General features: G+C 43.0%; 1 protein-coding gene across 6 annotated transcripts in view; it reads left to right on the top strand.

Annotated features, from left to right (window-relative positions):
- The window catches only part of COMMD1 (copper metabolism domain containing 1), a 161193-nt gene that overhangs the window by 128355 nt on the left and 15819 nt on the right, over window positions 1-17019 (top strand). The gene's annotated exons all lie outside the window — the stretch shown is intronic.

The following is a 17019-nucleotide window of genomic DNA, read 5'->3' as shown; positions in this document are numbered from 1 at the left end:
TTCCTGTGTAGCAGTACTTGGCTGAAGTGGAATAGAAGTTACTCTGATTTATCAGAATCTTTACTCTTTCTCACTCCCATCCCATAGCTTGATCTTTAAGGAATGTTTGAGCAAAACAAAACAAAACTGCTCATCTATAGTGTGTCCATCTCTGGCTAGAGTTACTTATGTTCTCTTATTTAATTCTGGGTATAATTATGAGACAAACATTGGAGTTTCCGTTTTGTCCTTATGAAACTGGGTGAGTGAATTTCCTAAGGACTCATAATACATGGAAGAACTAAAATGCAGAATTCATTCTTTTAATTTTTAAAAAAGATTTATTTATTTGTAAGTCAGAGAGTTACACAGAGAGAAAGAGTCAGAGAAAGAGATCCCTCCCATTCACTGGTTCACTCCCCCAAATGTTCTCAATGGTTAACAATAGGCCAGATTGAAGCCAGGAACCTGGAACTCCATCCGGGTCTCTCACCTGGGTGGCAAGGGTCCAAAGACTTGGGCCATCCTCTGCTGCATTCCCAGGCATATTAGCAGAGAGCTGGATCAGAAGTGGAGCAGCTGGTACTTGAGCCTGCACTCATATGGGATACCAGCATCAACCATGGAAGCTTAAACCCACTATGTCATAACACTGGCCCCAATCTCATTCTTTTGCTTAGCTGGCCCCAGACTTCTGGCTCTCAGCTCATTCTAAGAATAAGAAACTAACAACATGTGCTTAAGTGTCTAGCACAACTTTTTGCTAAGTGTAGTAGCACAAATGTGAATTGAAATCAAAATTAAGTGATACATTTATTGATAGCTGATTGTATGGCCCATATGTTGTCTCATGGAATTATAATGATTTAGAAGCTCTAGAGAAAGATATTTTCCAGCTGAGTTGCTGGACTACCCCAGTATGAGAGCTTTCTAACTCTAAGTTCCCTAGGACATTTCCTCTGAATTCTATGGGGAGAGACCACAACAAAAGGAAAGGAAAAGGGCCTGCAGTTGTAATATCCTTTTCCCTCTGGAAACTATACAATGAGTTTGACTTTTCACATTCTCCCTGACTCTGCCTGACTGCGGTACAAGCTCTTATCCTTTCATCAACTGATCAGTGAATACTTACTGTATTCAAAATACTGTATAGATTATTGTGAATCAGACACTTATGGAGGAAAAGAGCTGTGTTGTTTCAAACTATAGTCTTTGTTTAGGAAAGGATAATTGCCAGGAGTGTGGACAGATAAAGTACTGAGAAGGGACCAAAATGAGGCAAGAGAGGGTGGGGTTGACATCCGAGAGAGGAACGTAGAAGAGAATGTCTTTGGCTCAAGCCTTTCAAGGTATCCTTTCAAGTATCTTTTTCAAGGATGGGTAGATCCAAGATAACAGTGATAGAAGAGAGGCCATTTCAAGCTGAAAGGTTATTGAAAGCTGGGAGAGGAAATAGAACATAGGGGTGCTTATCAAGAGAAGCAAGTAGTTTGTTGACTAGTTCAAGGGTATTTGAAGGGAATAAGAGTGAGGTAATTTGGCAGAGTCAGGTGGAAAGGCTAGATATTTTAAGTTCAGAGGTTAGGTGGTGGGGGCTAGCTTTATGACCCAGTGGGTTAAGCTGCCATTTGTGACACCTACTACCCATATGAGCACCAGTTTGAGTCCTGGCTGTTCCACTTTTGATCCAGCTCCCTGCTGATGTACCTGGGAAGGCAGCAGAAGATGGCCCAATTGCTTGGGCCTCTGCCACCCATGTGGGAGACCCAAATGGAGTTCCTAGGTCCTGGCTTCAGCCATTTGGGAAGTGAACCAGCAGATGGAAGGTCTCTCTGACTCTCTTTCTAACTCTGTCTTTCAAATAACTAGATTAAAAAAATTTTAAGAAGCTGGTTGGAGGGTGAGCTTTTAGTACAGCAGTTAGGATGCTGCTTGGGGTGACCACATCCCAAATCCAAATGTCTAGGCTTGAGTCCTGGCTCTGCTCCTGATTCCAGCATCCTGTTAATATACACCCCGGGAGACAGCAGGTGATGGCTCAAGTTATTGGGTCCCTGCCACCCACCTGGAAAACTAGGATTAGATTCTGGGCTTCTGGCTTCAGCTTGGTCCAGGTCTGGCTGCTGCAGGCATTTGTGGAGTGATCAGCGAACAGATGATATCTGTCTGTCTCTGTCTATCTGCCTTTCAAAAAAATACTTAAGACTTTTTACTTAAAACTTCAGTTGGACTCGATCAAAAAGGCAATATAAAAGATTATTAAGTGGGGGCTGGCGCTGTGGTGCAGCAGGTTAAAGCCCTGGCCAGAAGCGCCGGCATCCCATGTGGGCGCTGGTTCTAGTCCCAGCTGCTCCACTTCTGATCCAGCTCTCTGCTATGGTCTGGGAAAGCAGTAGAAGACGGCCCAAGTCATTGGTCTCCTGCACCCATGTGGGAGACCCGGAAGAAGCTCCTGGATCCTGGCTTCAGATCAGCGCAGCTCCAGCCATCTGGGGAGTGAACCAGCAGATAGAAGACCTTTCTCTCTGTCTCTACCTCTCCGTAACTCTGACTTTCAAATAAATAAAATAAATCTTTTAAAAAAAGATTATTAAGTGAAAAAGAGAGATAATTTAGCTATGTTTTGGAGAGCTTATCTCTTTACAGTGAGTAATTTGTATATATTGGAGTTAAAAGAAACTACCAGTGGTAGCCCCTGTAGGAGATGAATGCAGTGATCCAACTGGTGGAAGGTAAAGACCTAAAGTAAGATGTGGTTATGGCTTTGGAGAGAAAACAACAGACTATTTGTAATGATTTTAGCATTTGGGGATAATACACTGTGGCCTTCTTAAAGACGAACTGTATGTCTTATTCTTTCTTTCTATCCCTTATCTACTTGAGCACAGTGCCTGTTGAACAGAGTGGGTGCTCCTCAAGTATTCATTGCATTCAGTTGGATTTCTCTGGGTAGAACTGAAAGATGTAACAACTTACTGGATGTTAGTCACAAAGAAAAGGAACATGTCAGAGGGAGCCAAGGGCATTTATTGATGACTGGAAAGATGAAGTTTGTTGGAGACATAGGGGACATGGGTAGCAAGCTAGTTTGGGAAAAAAGATAACTAGTATTTTTTTAAAGATTTATTTATTAATTTGAAAGAGTTACACAGAGAGAGAAGGAGAGACAGAAAGTGAGAGAGAGATCTTCCATCTGCTGGTTCACTCACCAAAAGGCCGCAATGGCGGGAGCTGCGCTGATCCGAAGCCAGGAGTCAGGAGCCAAGAGCTTCTTCCAGGTCTCCCACGTGGGTGCAGGGTCCCAAGGACATGTGCCATCTTCTGCTTTCCCAAGCCATAGCAGAGAGCTGGATCGGAAGTAGAACAGCCAGGACTCGAACCAGCGCCCATATGGGATGCTGTCACTGTAGGCAGTGGCTTTACCCACTACATCACAGCCGCCGGCCCTTGTTTTTTTAAGTTCTATATTTTTATTTATTTAAAGGCAGATATATAAATATGTATATATATGGGGGTATGAAATCTCTGTGTGTGTGTGTGTGTGTGTGTATGTGTATGTGTGTGTATGAGGGAGATACCTTTGGTCTGATGGTTCACTCCTCATATAAGCACAACGACCAGGGCTGGGCCAGACCCAAGTCACGAGCCTGGAACTTCATCCAGATCTCCTTCATAGGTGGTAGGGATTCAAGTACTTGTACCATCATTTGCTGTCTGCCAGGTGCATTAGCAGGAAGCAGGATCAGAAGAAGTAGAACTCAATCCCAGGCACTCTGATATGGGATACTGGCTTCTCAACTGGCAACTTAATCCACTGTTGCACAGTGCCTTTTTATTTATTGGAGAGGCAGAGTGAGAGAGAAACAAAAGCAGAGAAAGATCTTCATCTACTGATTCCATCCCCAAATACCCACAACAGCTAGGGCTCGACCAGGCCCAAGGGGCCCAGAACTCCATCCAGATCTTACATGTCTGGAACAGTCTCAAGTGCTTGAGCCATCACCTGCTACCTCCTTTGGTGTGCATTAGCAAGGAGCTGAATTGGAAACAGAGCCTGGACTCCAACCCTGGTACTTGGCACACAGAAAACATCCCAAAATAGTGGCAGGTGTGTCGTGCAATGGTTAAGATGCCACTTGAGACACCTCAATTGCCAGACACTGTGCTGAGGTCTTAATATGGATTATTTTGTTTAAACATCCTAACAAACCTTTGCTGAGGGTACTGTAACTATATTTTACAGGGAGGAAACAGGTTCATAGTATTTTAAGTAATCAACCCATTGTGTCACAGCTAATATGAATATAGTGATAGAATTAGAATCTCAACCCAGGAGTATATGGTACTAGAGTCCATTTCTTTAGACTTGTTTGATTTAAAACACTAGGAGGATGGCCTTATGACAATATCTGACATATAGCTGGAAATACAGGAACTGTGGTCAGTAGATACATCAGGATCTAATTAATTAATCTGAAAGTAAATTACTTTGTCATAACAGTGTGTTGGTTTACCTTTGCCTAGAGACAGATCCAAAGCCAGAAAGTTAAGGAACATCTGTTTACTGAGAGAAAGAAGTAAGATTCTTTGTATCTTTGGAAAATAAGAGTAATTTTGTATTTATTTTTTGTTAAGAGTAATTGTCATTAGGCAAATTCAGTATCATGTTGTTTGAGTGCTGCTTAGTGGTAGCTATTTAGTCTGGTTTAAGACAGTGAAAAGACATTACCCAATTTCAATTTGTAATAAAACTAAATTCAAATTTACTTTATTAAGTATACTTATTAGAGTGACTATTACAAAGGAAGCAAATAGTGAATTTTAAACAGAGATGACTAGTTAACAAGTCAGTCCTTCTTTTTCTATTTTGAGAAGTCACTGATCAGAGATTTTTTTAAAAAATCCCATTTGAAGACATTTTTATATTTTAAATGGGGATTTCTTTGCAATCTGCCTACCAGGCAGAATTGTTAGTTTAAAAAAAATTGCTTGAATGACAGAGAGAGAAAGAGCTCAATCTTCTCTGGTTCACCAGGAACTTCATTTGGGTCTCCCATGTCAGTGGTGGGGCCCAAGAACTTGGGCCATCTTCTATTGCTTCCCCAGGTGCGTTAGCAGGGAGCTGGGTGGAAATAGAGCAGACAGGGTTCTACTTCTTCTTCTTCTTCTTCTTCTTTTTTTTTTTTTTTTTTTGACAGCCAGAGTTAGAGAGAGAGAGAGAGAGGTCTTCCTTCTGTTGGTTCAACCCCCCAAATGGCCGCAACGGCTGGCACGCTGCACCCATCTGAAGCCAGGGGCCAGATGCTTCTTCCTGGTCTCCCATGCGGGTGCAGGGACCCAAGCACTTGGGCCATCCTCCACTGCACTCCCGGGCCACAACAGAGAGCTGGACTGGAAGAGGAGCAACTGGGACTAGAACCCAGTGTGCCGGCGCCGCAGACGGAGGATTAGCCTAGTGAGCCGCGGCGCCGGCCTACTTCTTTGTGCTCCTGTATGGGATGCCAGCATCACAGGTGGTAGCTTAACCCACTGTGCCACTACACCAGGCCCAACACTTTACTCTTAATTGTTCCCCAGATCTAGAGAGTATACTTAGCAGCCAGAACCTGTGTTGGATATAGATTATTTGTTTTGTTAACTTCTAGATGAAAGGGCATTTCTGCAGGTAAAATTTTGGAACAATTGCTAAATAATGTTCCTTAAATAGCAAAATATATTTTTAAGTTAACAACAAAATTATCAAAGAATGATGTGAGTTATTAGTCTTTCTAAGCTTCTTAATTTTTGTTCAAGTGTCCCAAAGTTTAATGATTTGGAAATAGAGTCCTATCAGGGCTGTGGTACTCCTAAAGCCATCAAAGAAAAAGCTGAATGCAATTGGAGGGCGGGTAACAGCTCCCATTCTAAAAACCTGTACTTGGCATGCTTGTATAAAAATAGGATCTTGAATCTTTATGATAACCAACTTCTTCCACTTTTTTCTTAAACTGTTCTGGCAGAAACCAATAGCTTTTTAACGGCCAGGTTCAACTTCGTCATCTTATTTCTTGGTTTTTTTTTTTTTTTTTTTCTGCCTGTCATATCTAGTACTCTGACCTCTTTTCTCCCTTGACTTCTTTGACATTGCTCTTTACTCTTTTGCTTTCTTTTGTCGTGTTCTGTTTCCTTCGTGATGCCGTTCTTGACTTTCCTGCTTGTTCTGTCAGTACACTTGGAGCCTCAGCTTCCTTCTGTTTGTGCTTTCACTTGAAAATCATCTCCTCCATCTACCACTGCTGTCTTCATTCTCAGTACCTTATGATTTGCTTCCATGTCTATATCTTTAGCTCTCCTTTTCCTCATAGACAGAGATCCACATTTCTTTTTTTTTATTTTTAAAGATTTATCGATTTATTTCAAAGGCAGAGTTACAGAGAGAGATGGAGGGAGAGAAAGAGAGATCTTCCATCTGCTGATTCACTCCCCAAATGGCCTCAGCGGCTGGGGCTGGGCCATGCCAAAGCCAGGATCCATGGAACTTCTTCCGGGTCTCCCACATAGGTGCAGGAGCCCAAGGACTTGGGCCATCTTCTGCTGCTTTCCCAGGTGCATTAGCGGAGAGCTGGATCGGAAGTGGAGCAGCCGGGATTCAAACCAGTGCCCCTATGGGTTGCCATCCAAACCACAGCACCTGCCCCAGAAGCATATTTCTTAACTCTGTGGTAAACAGTGCTGCATAAGTTCAGTGCAGGGACTTCTGGCTCAGTATTTCCTGTTTCAGTTAATGTTATCACCATCATGCTCATAATTCAAATAGAAAATATGTGGTTTTCATTACTTTTCTGCCTGTTTTCTCTAGTCTGTTGAGAGATTGTAGTGCTGTATGTCCACAGTGTTTACCCATCCATCCAGCTATTGCACTAGATCAGGTCATCTTCTGTTTTCTATAGTTTACCTCTGTAGTCCTCATACTGCTTCCTGAAGTGTATGCTTGACCACTTGACTCTTGAATGAATCCTGTGGGATATTTTTATTCACAACACCTCTGATATCAAATATGTGGAATTTGTTTTCTCAGACCAACCCATTCTCTTAACTCTTAGTACCTACCAGACACTACCTGGGTTTTCTACAATTGAATTTTTTTTTTTTTTTTTTTTTGACAGAGTGGACAGTGAGAGAGAGAGAAAGGTCTTCCTTTTCCATTGGTTCACCCCTCAGTGGTTGCTGCAGCCGGCGCACCGCGCTGATCTGAAGCCAGGAGCCCTGTAGGTGCTTCTCCTGGTCTCCCATGGGGTGCAGGGCCCAAGCACTTGGGCCATCCTTCACTGCACTTCCGGGCCACAGCAGAGAGCTGTACTGGAAGAGGAGCAACCGGGACAGAATCCGGTGCCCCGACCTGGACTAGAACCCGGTGTGCCGGTGTCGCAGGCGAAGGATTAGCCTATTGAGCCATGGCGCCAGCCAAAGTTTATGTTCTTTAGCAGTGTGTATATGGGCTGTTTTGACTCCAGGATATTTTCTCTAGAAGAGCATAGTTCACCTAACTTTGTATTTTGATTTTGCAGTTTATGGCTAAAGTCACTAGCTCTATTCTCTCCCAACCATTTGTCTTCAGGAATTCTTCTAGGAGAATCAACTGGGCCGAAACCACAAAATCATTTGTTGCAAAAGAAAATGAAAATGGGGGTGATTGTTTGGCACAGCAGTTGGGATGCCACAAACCATATCAGAGTGTCTGTGTACAGATCAGGTAACCTGGTAGCAGCAAGTATTTGGCTCCCTGCAACCACATAGGAGATATAGATTAATATCCAGGCTCCTGGCTTTGGCCTGACCAGTCCTGGCTGTTGGGAGTATTTGGGGAGTGAACCAGCAAATTGAAGATATCTTTCTGCCTTTGAAATAAAATGCAAATAAATAAATAAATCTTTTAAAAATGAAAATGGCTCTGAGGTTGAAACATGAATTGCTGTATGCCTAGCTCTACATGGCCAATATGGATGACGCTGTGTTCTGGGGTTTTTGTGCCTGGTTGAAGATTTTTGTGAAGCCAGTGTTCCACATCCAGTTTCTTGGCAGCTGGCAGGCAAGTCTTGATGAGAGCACTGCCTGGTGATGAACCTGACAGTCTGCCAAACTGTCCAGAATCAGAATCCTTTTCTTGACGTTTTAATTCTAAATGTTTTTATTGATCAGAAAGAAATAGTCCTTCAGAGATCATTTAATTTTTTCTTTGAAAGCCTTTACCACCACCTTGCCAGTAGAGTTGACTCATTTTCATGGGTCAATATTCAGCCTTATCTTCTACTTTGAAAAAAATGGTAAGAATGGTTAACATATAAGGCCGGTGCCACGGCTCACTAGGCTAATCCTCCGCCTTGCGGCACCGGCACACCGGGTTCTAGTCCCGGTCCGGGCGCTGGATTCTGTCCAGTTGCCCCTCTTCCAGGCCAGCTCTCTGCTGTGGCCAGGGAGTGCAGTGGAGGATGGCCCAAGTCCTTGGGCCCTGCACCCCATGGGAGACCAGGATAAGCACCTGGCTCCTGGCTTCGGATCAGCGCGGAGCACCAGCCGCAGCGCGCTGGCCGCAACGGCCATTGGCGGGTGAACTAATGGCAAAGGAAGACTGTTCTCTCTGTCTCTCTGTCTCTCTCTCTCACTGTCCACTCTGCCTGTCAAAAAAAAAAAAAAAAAAAAAAAAAAGAAAAGAATGGTTAACATATAATCCTTGACAAGATGTGAAATACTGGGGCCAGCGCTGTGGCTAGGCCTCCGCCTGTGGCACCAGCATCCCATATGGGTGTCGGTTTGAGTCCCAGCTACTCCACTTCCAATCTAGATTCCTGCTAATGGCCTGGGAAAGCAGCAGAAGATGGTCCAAGTGCTTGGGCCCTGCACCATGTGGGAGACCCAGAAGAAGCTCCTGGCTCCTGGCTTTAGATCAGCCCAGCTCTGGCCATTAGGGCCATCTGGAGAATGAACCAGTGGATGGAGGATCTCCTTCTGTCTCTTTTTCTCTCTCTGTAACTGTGCCTTTCAAATAAAATAAATCTTTCTTGTAAAAAAAGTGAAATACTGGGGCCGGCGCTGTGGTGCAGCGGGTTAACGTCCTGGCCTGAGGCGTAGGCATCCCATATGGTCGCTGGTTCGAGACCTGGCCACTCTACTTCTGATCCAGCTCTCTGCTATGGCCTGGGATGGCAGTGGAGGATGGCCCAAATGCTTGGGTCCCTGCACCCATGTGAGGGACCCGAAGGAAGCTCCTGGCTCCTGGCTTGTATTGGCGCAGTTCTGGCCGTTGCGGCTAGTTGGGGAGTGGGCCATCGGATGGAAGACCTCTCTCTCTCTCTCTCTCTCTGCCTCTCCTCTGCTGTATAACTCTGTCTTTCAAATAAATAAATAAATAAATCTTTAAATGTGAAATACTGTACAATCATCCACTTCCTCATAATGCTTCTCTATTTTCTGTAGACTTTAAAACTTAATAAAAACCATAACTCTGAGAATTCAGTGCCTTTTCTAATTAAAAAAATCATTTTAAAAGTGGAGAGAGAAAGATCTTCAATTGCTGGTTCACTCCTCAAATGCTTGCAACAGCTGATGCTGGACCAGGCAGGAGTTGGGAGTTAGGAACTCCGTCTGCTTTCCCACCTGCATGGCAGGAACCCAGGTTCTTAAAACATTGCCTGCTGCCTCCCAGCGTGCACATTAGCAGGAAGTTAGAACTGGGAGCAGTGCCAGGACTCAAACCCAGGCACTCCAATATGGGATGCAGGAATCCAAGTGACATTTTAACTATTGCACCAAACACCTGCCCCAATTATATCTCTTTAGATGGTAGTTGTACTCATCCCTTTGGTCTCACCATTCTTCACACTTCCCATGTTGTCCCAGCCATCTATTTGTCAGGTTGGCCCTCTTTTCTTGTAGATAACTGAATTTAAAATGGTGGCTATACAGATATTTAGGAAAACCAAGGTACAGTCTTCCAAGGAGAGAGATTATCAAGGTGCTTGATGATCATTTTCTTAACAGCTAAAGGGGGCAGGGGTGATTTCATACTTACTTCCTAACTCCTAATTGAAAGTAATCACAAGAATAACTCACAAAGAAAGAACATTTATCATGGGAAAGTGTACCAGAAAATGGAATACCTTTCAGAAAGTGATTTTCTGGTTATAGCTCAGTTGGGGCAGGGAAAAGGCTAATCGCTAAAAAGAGCTCACTGTGCTCTAACTTCACTTTTTGGGACCTCCAAAGGGTGAGCCTTTGGGGCATAAGAACAGAGGAGATTTCAAAATAATCAGTATACAGAAGCAGGGTTTCTGTTTGGTCTGCAGTGTAGTTCCTCTTGTCTTTGGTTCTCATATGAGTATTCCTATAAATGTTATAGTTACTCAATTATAGATAGTATTTGATTAGTGTTTTTAAATTTTTCAAGTATTTTCTGTTTTTTATTTAGATGAATTTTTATATTTTATTTGAATACAGAATTACAGAGAGAGAGAGAGAGAGAGAGGTCTTCCATCTGCTGGCTCACCTCCCAAATGGCCACACTAGCTGGAGCTGAGCTAATCCAAAGTCAGGATCCAGGAGCTGCTTCTAGGTGTCCCATGTGGGTGCAGGGGCCCAAAAACCTGGGCCGTCTTCTGCTTTCCCAGTTCAATAGCAGAGAGCTGGATCAGCTGGGACTAGAACCATTGCTTCAGGCTGGGGCTATTAACCCGCCGTGCCACAGTGCTGGCCCCCTCCGGTATTTTCAAGTATGTTATTGCCTTATTAAAACTTCCTAAAAATCCTGTGAACTGAGATTGAATTGATGGAGTAAGTTAGCCTCTGAGCATTCAAGTGAATAACCTAAGTTCCCACGAATATTAAGTGATAGAATTGGAAGTAGAGCCTAGATCTTTTGACTTCTAATCTTATGCTCTGTAATTTTATACTGATTGGATCTTCTTTATCTCCCTATGAGTGATGTCATCCTGCTTTTGTATATTATCAGAGGACCCAAGCAGGACACAGGCAGTGACGCTAACCGTAGTAAGTAGACAATAATCTGAGAATTGAATTTTGTAACTGGGTCAACCTCTGTCTAATTAATTCGGTCTCTACCTTCTTGAATAAACTATTGGGAAATAGGTAACAGTTTTCTCATGACTTCAAGTTTTGGTCTACATGTCTACTAAAACTGCCTTTGAGTTGTTTTGTCTCCCCACTCCTGCCCCATTAAAATGGGATCTCTTTAAGGGCAATGACTGTGTTATTTAAAACAGAATCCACAGTGTCTGGAACTGTACCTGTCAAGTATAAGACATTCAGTATTTTATACCTAATTTACTAACTTAAAAGTTTTATGATTCTTAAATTGAAAGCTACCTGCGCAAGTCACAATATCTGCTGCTTTTCTGATGTCCAGTTTCTCCTTTAGGTCTGACAGGAGTGTAGTGATCAGTGTGAACACTGACCCTGAGCTATTTACCATTGAAACATTTAGGTTCATATGCTAAAGTCTGTATTAGATGGCAAAGTTTATCTTTGTATACCTTTTCTCTCAATGCCACTTTCACTTGAACCCTTTGTGATGTAGAGGGAAGAAAAATAATTTTCTTCTCCATTCTTCTTGAATTCTTATTATACCCTTCTAATAAAAGACAAAAAAGAGAAAAACAAGTTTACACATATACCTCCTGTATACTTGGGAGATAACCTAGAGAGATGATTAAATCTCTAGAGTAGATCTCAAGGGTAGTTTAAATTTTAGCTTAAATACCATCATTCTCTGCAACAGAGAAGGATAAGGGCAAAATCCCTGATTAGATGAGGGGACGGAGAGCACCGTGTAACAAAGGTAAGGTTTATTACGCATGTTTAAGTCCATGCCTCCTCTGTTGAATAAGAGTGGCTCATGATTGCTCATCATCCGTTTCCTGGTACAGAGAAGGAGAAGCCATTATAAATGGAGATTTTCTTTATAGATGTGAATTTCTCTCTCTCTTAAATACTTATTTATTTGAAAGACAGAGCTACAGAGAGAGAGGGAGAGACACAGAAAGAGATCTTCCATCAGCTGGTTCACCTCCTAGATAGGCACAATGGCCAGGGCTGGGCCAGGCCAAAGCCTGGAGCCAGGAGCTTCCTCCAGGTCTCCCATGTGGGTAGCAGGGGCCCAAGGACTTGAATCATGCTTTTCCTAGGCCACTAGCAGGAGTTGAATTGGAAGTGGAGCAGTTGGGACACAAATTGGTACCTGTGGGGAATGCCAGTGTTACGGGCAGTGGCTTTACCCATTACACACAAGGCCGGCCCCAAAAGATGTGAATTTCTCATAGGAAGATTAACCTTTCAGGACTTCTATGTCTGTAGTTTCTCAGAAGGAGCCTTATGCCATAGAGGGAAATTTTACGGTAGCATATTCTGGTCTCCTACAGCCTTCTTTTTGGAGTGCTATATCCTGGGCCCTATCAGTAGTCATCAGTATTTTCTTTTTTATTTTTATTATTTTTTTTGACAGGCAGAGTGGACAGTGAGAGAGAGAGAGACAGAGAGAAAGGTCTTCCTTTGCTGTTGGTTCACCCTCTAATGGCCGCTGCAGCTGGCGCACTGCGGCTGGCGCACCGCACTGATCCGATGGCAGGAGCCAGGTACTTATCCTGGTCTCCCATGGGGTGCAGGGCCCAAGGACTTGGGCCATCCTCCACTGCACTCCCTGGCCACAGCAGAGAGCTGGACTGGAAGAGGGGCAACTGGACAGAATCCGGCACCCCGACCAGGACTAGAACCCGGTGTGCCGGTGCCGCAAGGCGGAGGATTAGCCTAGTGAGCCGTGGCGCCGGCCAGTCATCAGTGTTTTTAAATCTGTTTCACTCAGACCATTCCAAGAGTGCCCTGTATAAAGATCTATGAAGGTATTTTTAAAAGTTCTAGAAAATGGAATTAAAAGATAAATTTATTTTGGTGTGAAACTTTTGAAATCCATACATAGAGTTCATGAGAAATGCATATTATAAAAAAATTTCACAGATTTCAGTTTTTTACACAAAAACTTATCTTTTAATTCCATTTTCCAGAAACTTTTGAAAGTACTTTTAAAGTGGGAAAGATTGAGAAGTACTATTTGATTAAGCTGTAGTCAACTTCTGAGATTTTGGACTTAAATAAGAAGTCCTCTGTATCGTAGGAGTTCTTTGCTAATGTAGGTAAGGGAAATACATAGACACGTTTGAATCAGTACAAAGGCAATCTGCTGTTTCTGAGAACAGGATGCAAAAAATTCCTATTCTAAAGGTTAAGAAGAGCTTACTATTTAGTCCTGAGATGTTGCCAGTTTTTTTAATAGTTGAACCTGTCCTTATCTGATTCCTAATGTTTGAATCCATTGGGTGGTCTTGTTGAATAAAGATCTGTATTAAGAAAGGAAAAGAGCAAATGGTGTGCAGGGAGAAAGACTCTTGGAAGGGCCCTATGTTCTCAGGATGTAAAGTAACACTGTAAAAACATGCAGGGAGGGATTCACTGGGGCTTGTCATAGCCTGAAGCAGTTGGTGCTGTTCTACATTGTGAGAACTTTTTTGTTTTCTGGGACAGTGTTGGCTGTCCCAGTGACTCTTTCACATGACTGTTTGTTACTATTAAAAGCCAAGTGCTTGTTTTAAAGAAAAGAGACCTGGTAGTTTAAGTTTTTAGTAGAAATACTTATAAAGTATTATGAGACAGGTGTGACTGGATGGAAAGACTTACGTTTATTGAGAGCCTGTTTCACATCGCATACAATGTTGGGTGCTAATACATCAGCTATCTTAGTCTTTATAACAGTTCTATAAAATAGCCAGTATTTTTTCATTTTTTAGATTTAAAAAGCAAGAAAGTTAAATTTTTTCCCAAGCTAATACAACTAATAATAGTTAAGCCAGCTCTAAATCCAAGTAATTTCAACTCTCAAACCAATGATTCCATTCCCCCCCACCCCACCCCACCCCGCCCTGCCACAATACTGCTTTGAGTTTCCTGGATAATGATGGAGATAATTCACTCCCTGATTTTCTGTAGAAAGAAAGGGAAGTTGGGTATAAAGTGGCAAAATTTCTATGCAAATGCTTTTCTAATCCTAACTTTCAAAATACTTCAAATATAAGGAACTTTTACATATAATTCCAAGATCTCATGAGTGATATAGTAGTAATAGGGGCTAAGGAAACTTCTTCATCCTCTGAAGGTTTGGTAATCAAGTCTGCTGAGACAAACTAACAGTGGATAGATTAACTGGAGAAAAGGCGAGCAGATTTAGTAGCATGCAAACTGATGGGAGTCACACAGCTATGAAAACTCAAGAAAGGGTCAGGTGGTTTACACCTATGTACCCTCTTCATAGGACAGAGGAACTGGGGAGCTATAGGCAACTTCAGATGAAGAGCAAATGACTTTTAGGGGAAATAAATAGGCCCAAAGAACAGAGAGTAATAGCCTGGGACAGAGCTTGCTTGGGCTCTCTACGTGGTGTCCTTCTTTCTACAAGGTAATCTGGTGGACCCAGTCTTTGGGTAAGTAGAGGAACTTCAGACCCTTCCCATGCTTCAGGAGAGAAAGAGGATCCAGACCTGGTGAGGAGGGGAGTAGAGGCGAGGGTCAGAGAGATTCTGAGACTTCTTCCTAAGTCCAGCGTTTCAAAGCACCCTACTTTGGGCTAGCATTTTCTGCAGCCAACACAGTGGAGTGAGTTGAGAAGAATGTCACTCTGTTTCAAGATTCGTTTTATGTATTTGAAAGGCAGAATTAGATACCTTCCATCCTCTGGTTCTCTCCCCAATTGGCCGCAACTACCAGGAGTAGGCCAGGTCAAATCCAGGAGCCTGGAACACCAGCCAGGTCTCCCACATGGGTGGCATGAAATAAAGCACTTGGGCCATCTTCTGCTGCTTTCCCAGGTGTATTAGCAGGGAGCTGGATTGGAAGTGGAGCAACTGGAACTTGAACCTGTGCCCATATAGGATGCTGGTGTCGCAGTCAGCAGCTAAACCTGATCTATCACAACTTTGGCCCTAAGAATTCACATTTTAAAAACTGTTTATTTTACTGCATTTCTCAGGCAAATTCATGTTTAGGGTAGTGCCCCTACCCTCTAAGTGGCAAAATTATTGGAAGTTCTGTTTTAATGTTAATGTTGCAGTGAATTTACTCTTTGTTGATGAAGATAAAATAAAGGCTTTGCATTAGAATTTTTTCTCTTTTCTGATTGCAGATGTAAATCCTCATTATAGCCCAGTGATGAGGATATAATATTTTACTAGCTTTGCTAGAGACTGATCCTCACAGCTTGAAATGAGTGAATCAGGGGTTTCCTTGTTTGTTTCATTTTTTACCCCTAAAACGCATTTGACTTTCATTTGAAGTCCTAATTGGCAGAGGGGAATACAAAAATGATAGACTTTTTGAATTAATGTCATAAAAAAATCCAAACTAAATTTTATTACAAATCTCAAAGTGGGTTTGTACTTCTATACTTGGAAGAATTGATGCAGCAGCAATCAGCTAAGCTTTGTTTTGTTCTTTTTTTTTTAAAGATTTATTTTATTTATTTGAAAGACAGAGTTATAGAAAGAGGTATAGCCAGAGAGAGAGAGGTCTTCCATCCACTGGTTGACTCCTCAGATGGCTGCAACGGCTGGAGCTGAGCTGATCTGAAACCAGGAGCCAGGAGCTTCTTCTGGGTGTCCCACGCGGGTGCAGGGTTCCAAGCACTTGGGCTATCTTGCACTGCTTTCCCAGGCAATAGCAGAGAGGTGGATTAGAAGTGGAACAGCCAGGACTCGAACCAGCACCCATATGGGATGCAGTTTTGAGGCCAGGGCTTTAACCCACTGTGCCACAGCGCCAACCCCTGTTTTGCTCTAATATCCGACATAAAGGATTGATTTAACATAAAAAGAAATAGTTTTATGTTTTTTTTCCAGAGCTGGAGAATATGAGATTATCATATCAAAGCAACAGATTGGAAATGCTCCTCATACCAACTCCCAGCCTTCTTGCTAAGGGCAAGGGAATTATGGAAATGAAGTAGAACTTCCTGATTTTCAGTGTTATTATTGAATATTACAATTATTTCTTAATTTGATTATTCTCTTCTTCTTTCTTAAGAGATGAGTAGATAGGAAGGACAGAGTTTACACCTGCGCTCTTGACCCCTGCTTTTAGTCAGAATGTGCATTAGTAGTCCTCTAATCAGGTTCACGTTCTTGGCAGCTCCAGCCTGGAGTCTTGTTTGCATTCAGTGCCTAATTATATTCTTCTCTCTCTGCTGCACTGGCCAATGTCACAGGCAGACCTTGGTGAAGGAACACACTGGACTGTGGACTTCTGATATTCTTCCTCTGGCTAATGGACATGTATTTCTTAGGCTCTTACAGGCAGCAGCAGAATATTGGGAACAGCCATTAGGAACACCCAGGAAGTGGGATGCTGCTGCTGATTTCAGGCCTTGAAAGATACGTAAAATTTGGAAGTAGTGATGACTCTCCATGTGGGAATAATAACAGGAGTAAAAACAGTAATGCTGGGCCGGCGCCGTGGCTCAATAGGCTAATCCTCCACCTTGCGGCGCCGGCACACCGGGTTCTAGTCCCGGTCAGGGCGCCGGATTCTGTCCCGGTTGCCCCTCTTCCAGGCCAGCTCTCTGCTATGGCCAGGGAGTGCAGTGGAGGATGGCCCAGGTGCTTGGGCCCTGCACCCCATGGGAGACCAGGAAAAGCACCTGGCTCCTGGCTCCTGCCATCGGATCAGCGCGGTGCGCCGGCTGCAGCGGCGGCCATTGGAGGGTGAACCAACGGCAAAAGGAAGACCTTTCTCTCTCTGTCTCTCTCTCTCACTGTCCACTCTGCCTGACAAAAAAAAAAAAAAAAAAAAAAAAAAAACAGTAATGCTGACTAAGTGCAATGTATGATCATTGATTTGATTCTGGAGAAGAAAAAAAAGTTGTACAGGACATGACTGGGGCATTTGATAAAATTTGGATATAGACTGGATTACACAGTAATTTATATAAGTGTTAAGAGTGGTTGGCTGGCG

Source organism: Oryctolagus cuniculus, chromosome 2 (assembly GCF_051225735.1).
Source record: "Oryctolagus cuniculus isolate XC-2025 breed Fujian yellow rabbit chromosome 2, ASM5122573v1, whole genome shotgun sequence".
Taxonomy (NCBI): Eukaryota; Metazoa; Chordata; class Mammalia; order Lagomorpha; family Leporidae; genus Oryctolagus; species Oryctolagus cuniculus.
This window is presented reverse-complemented; position numbering and strand designations above follow the sequence as displayed.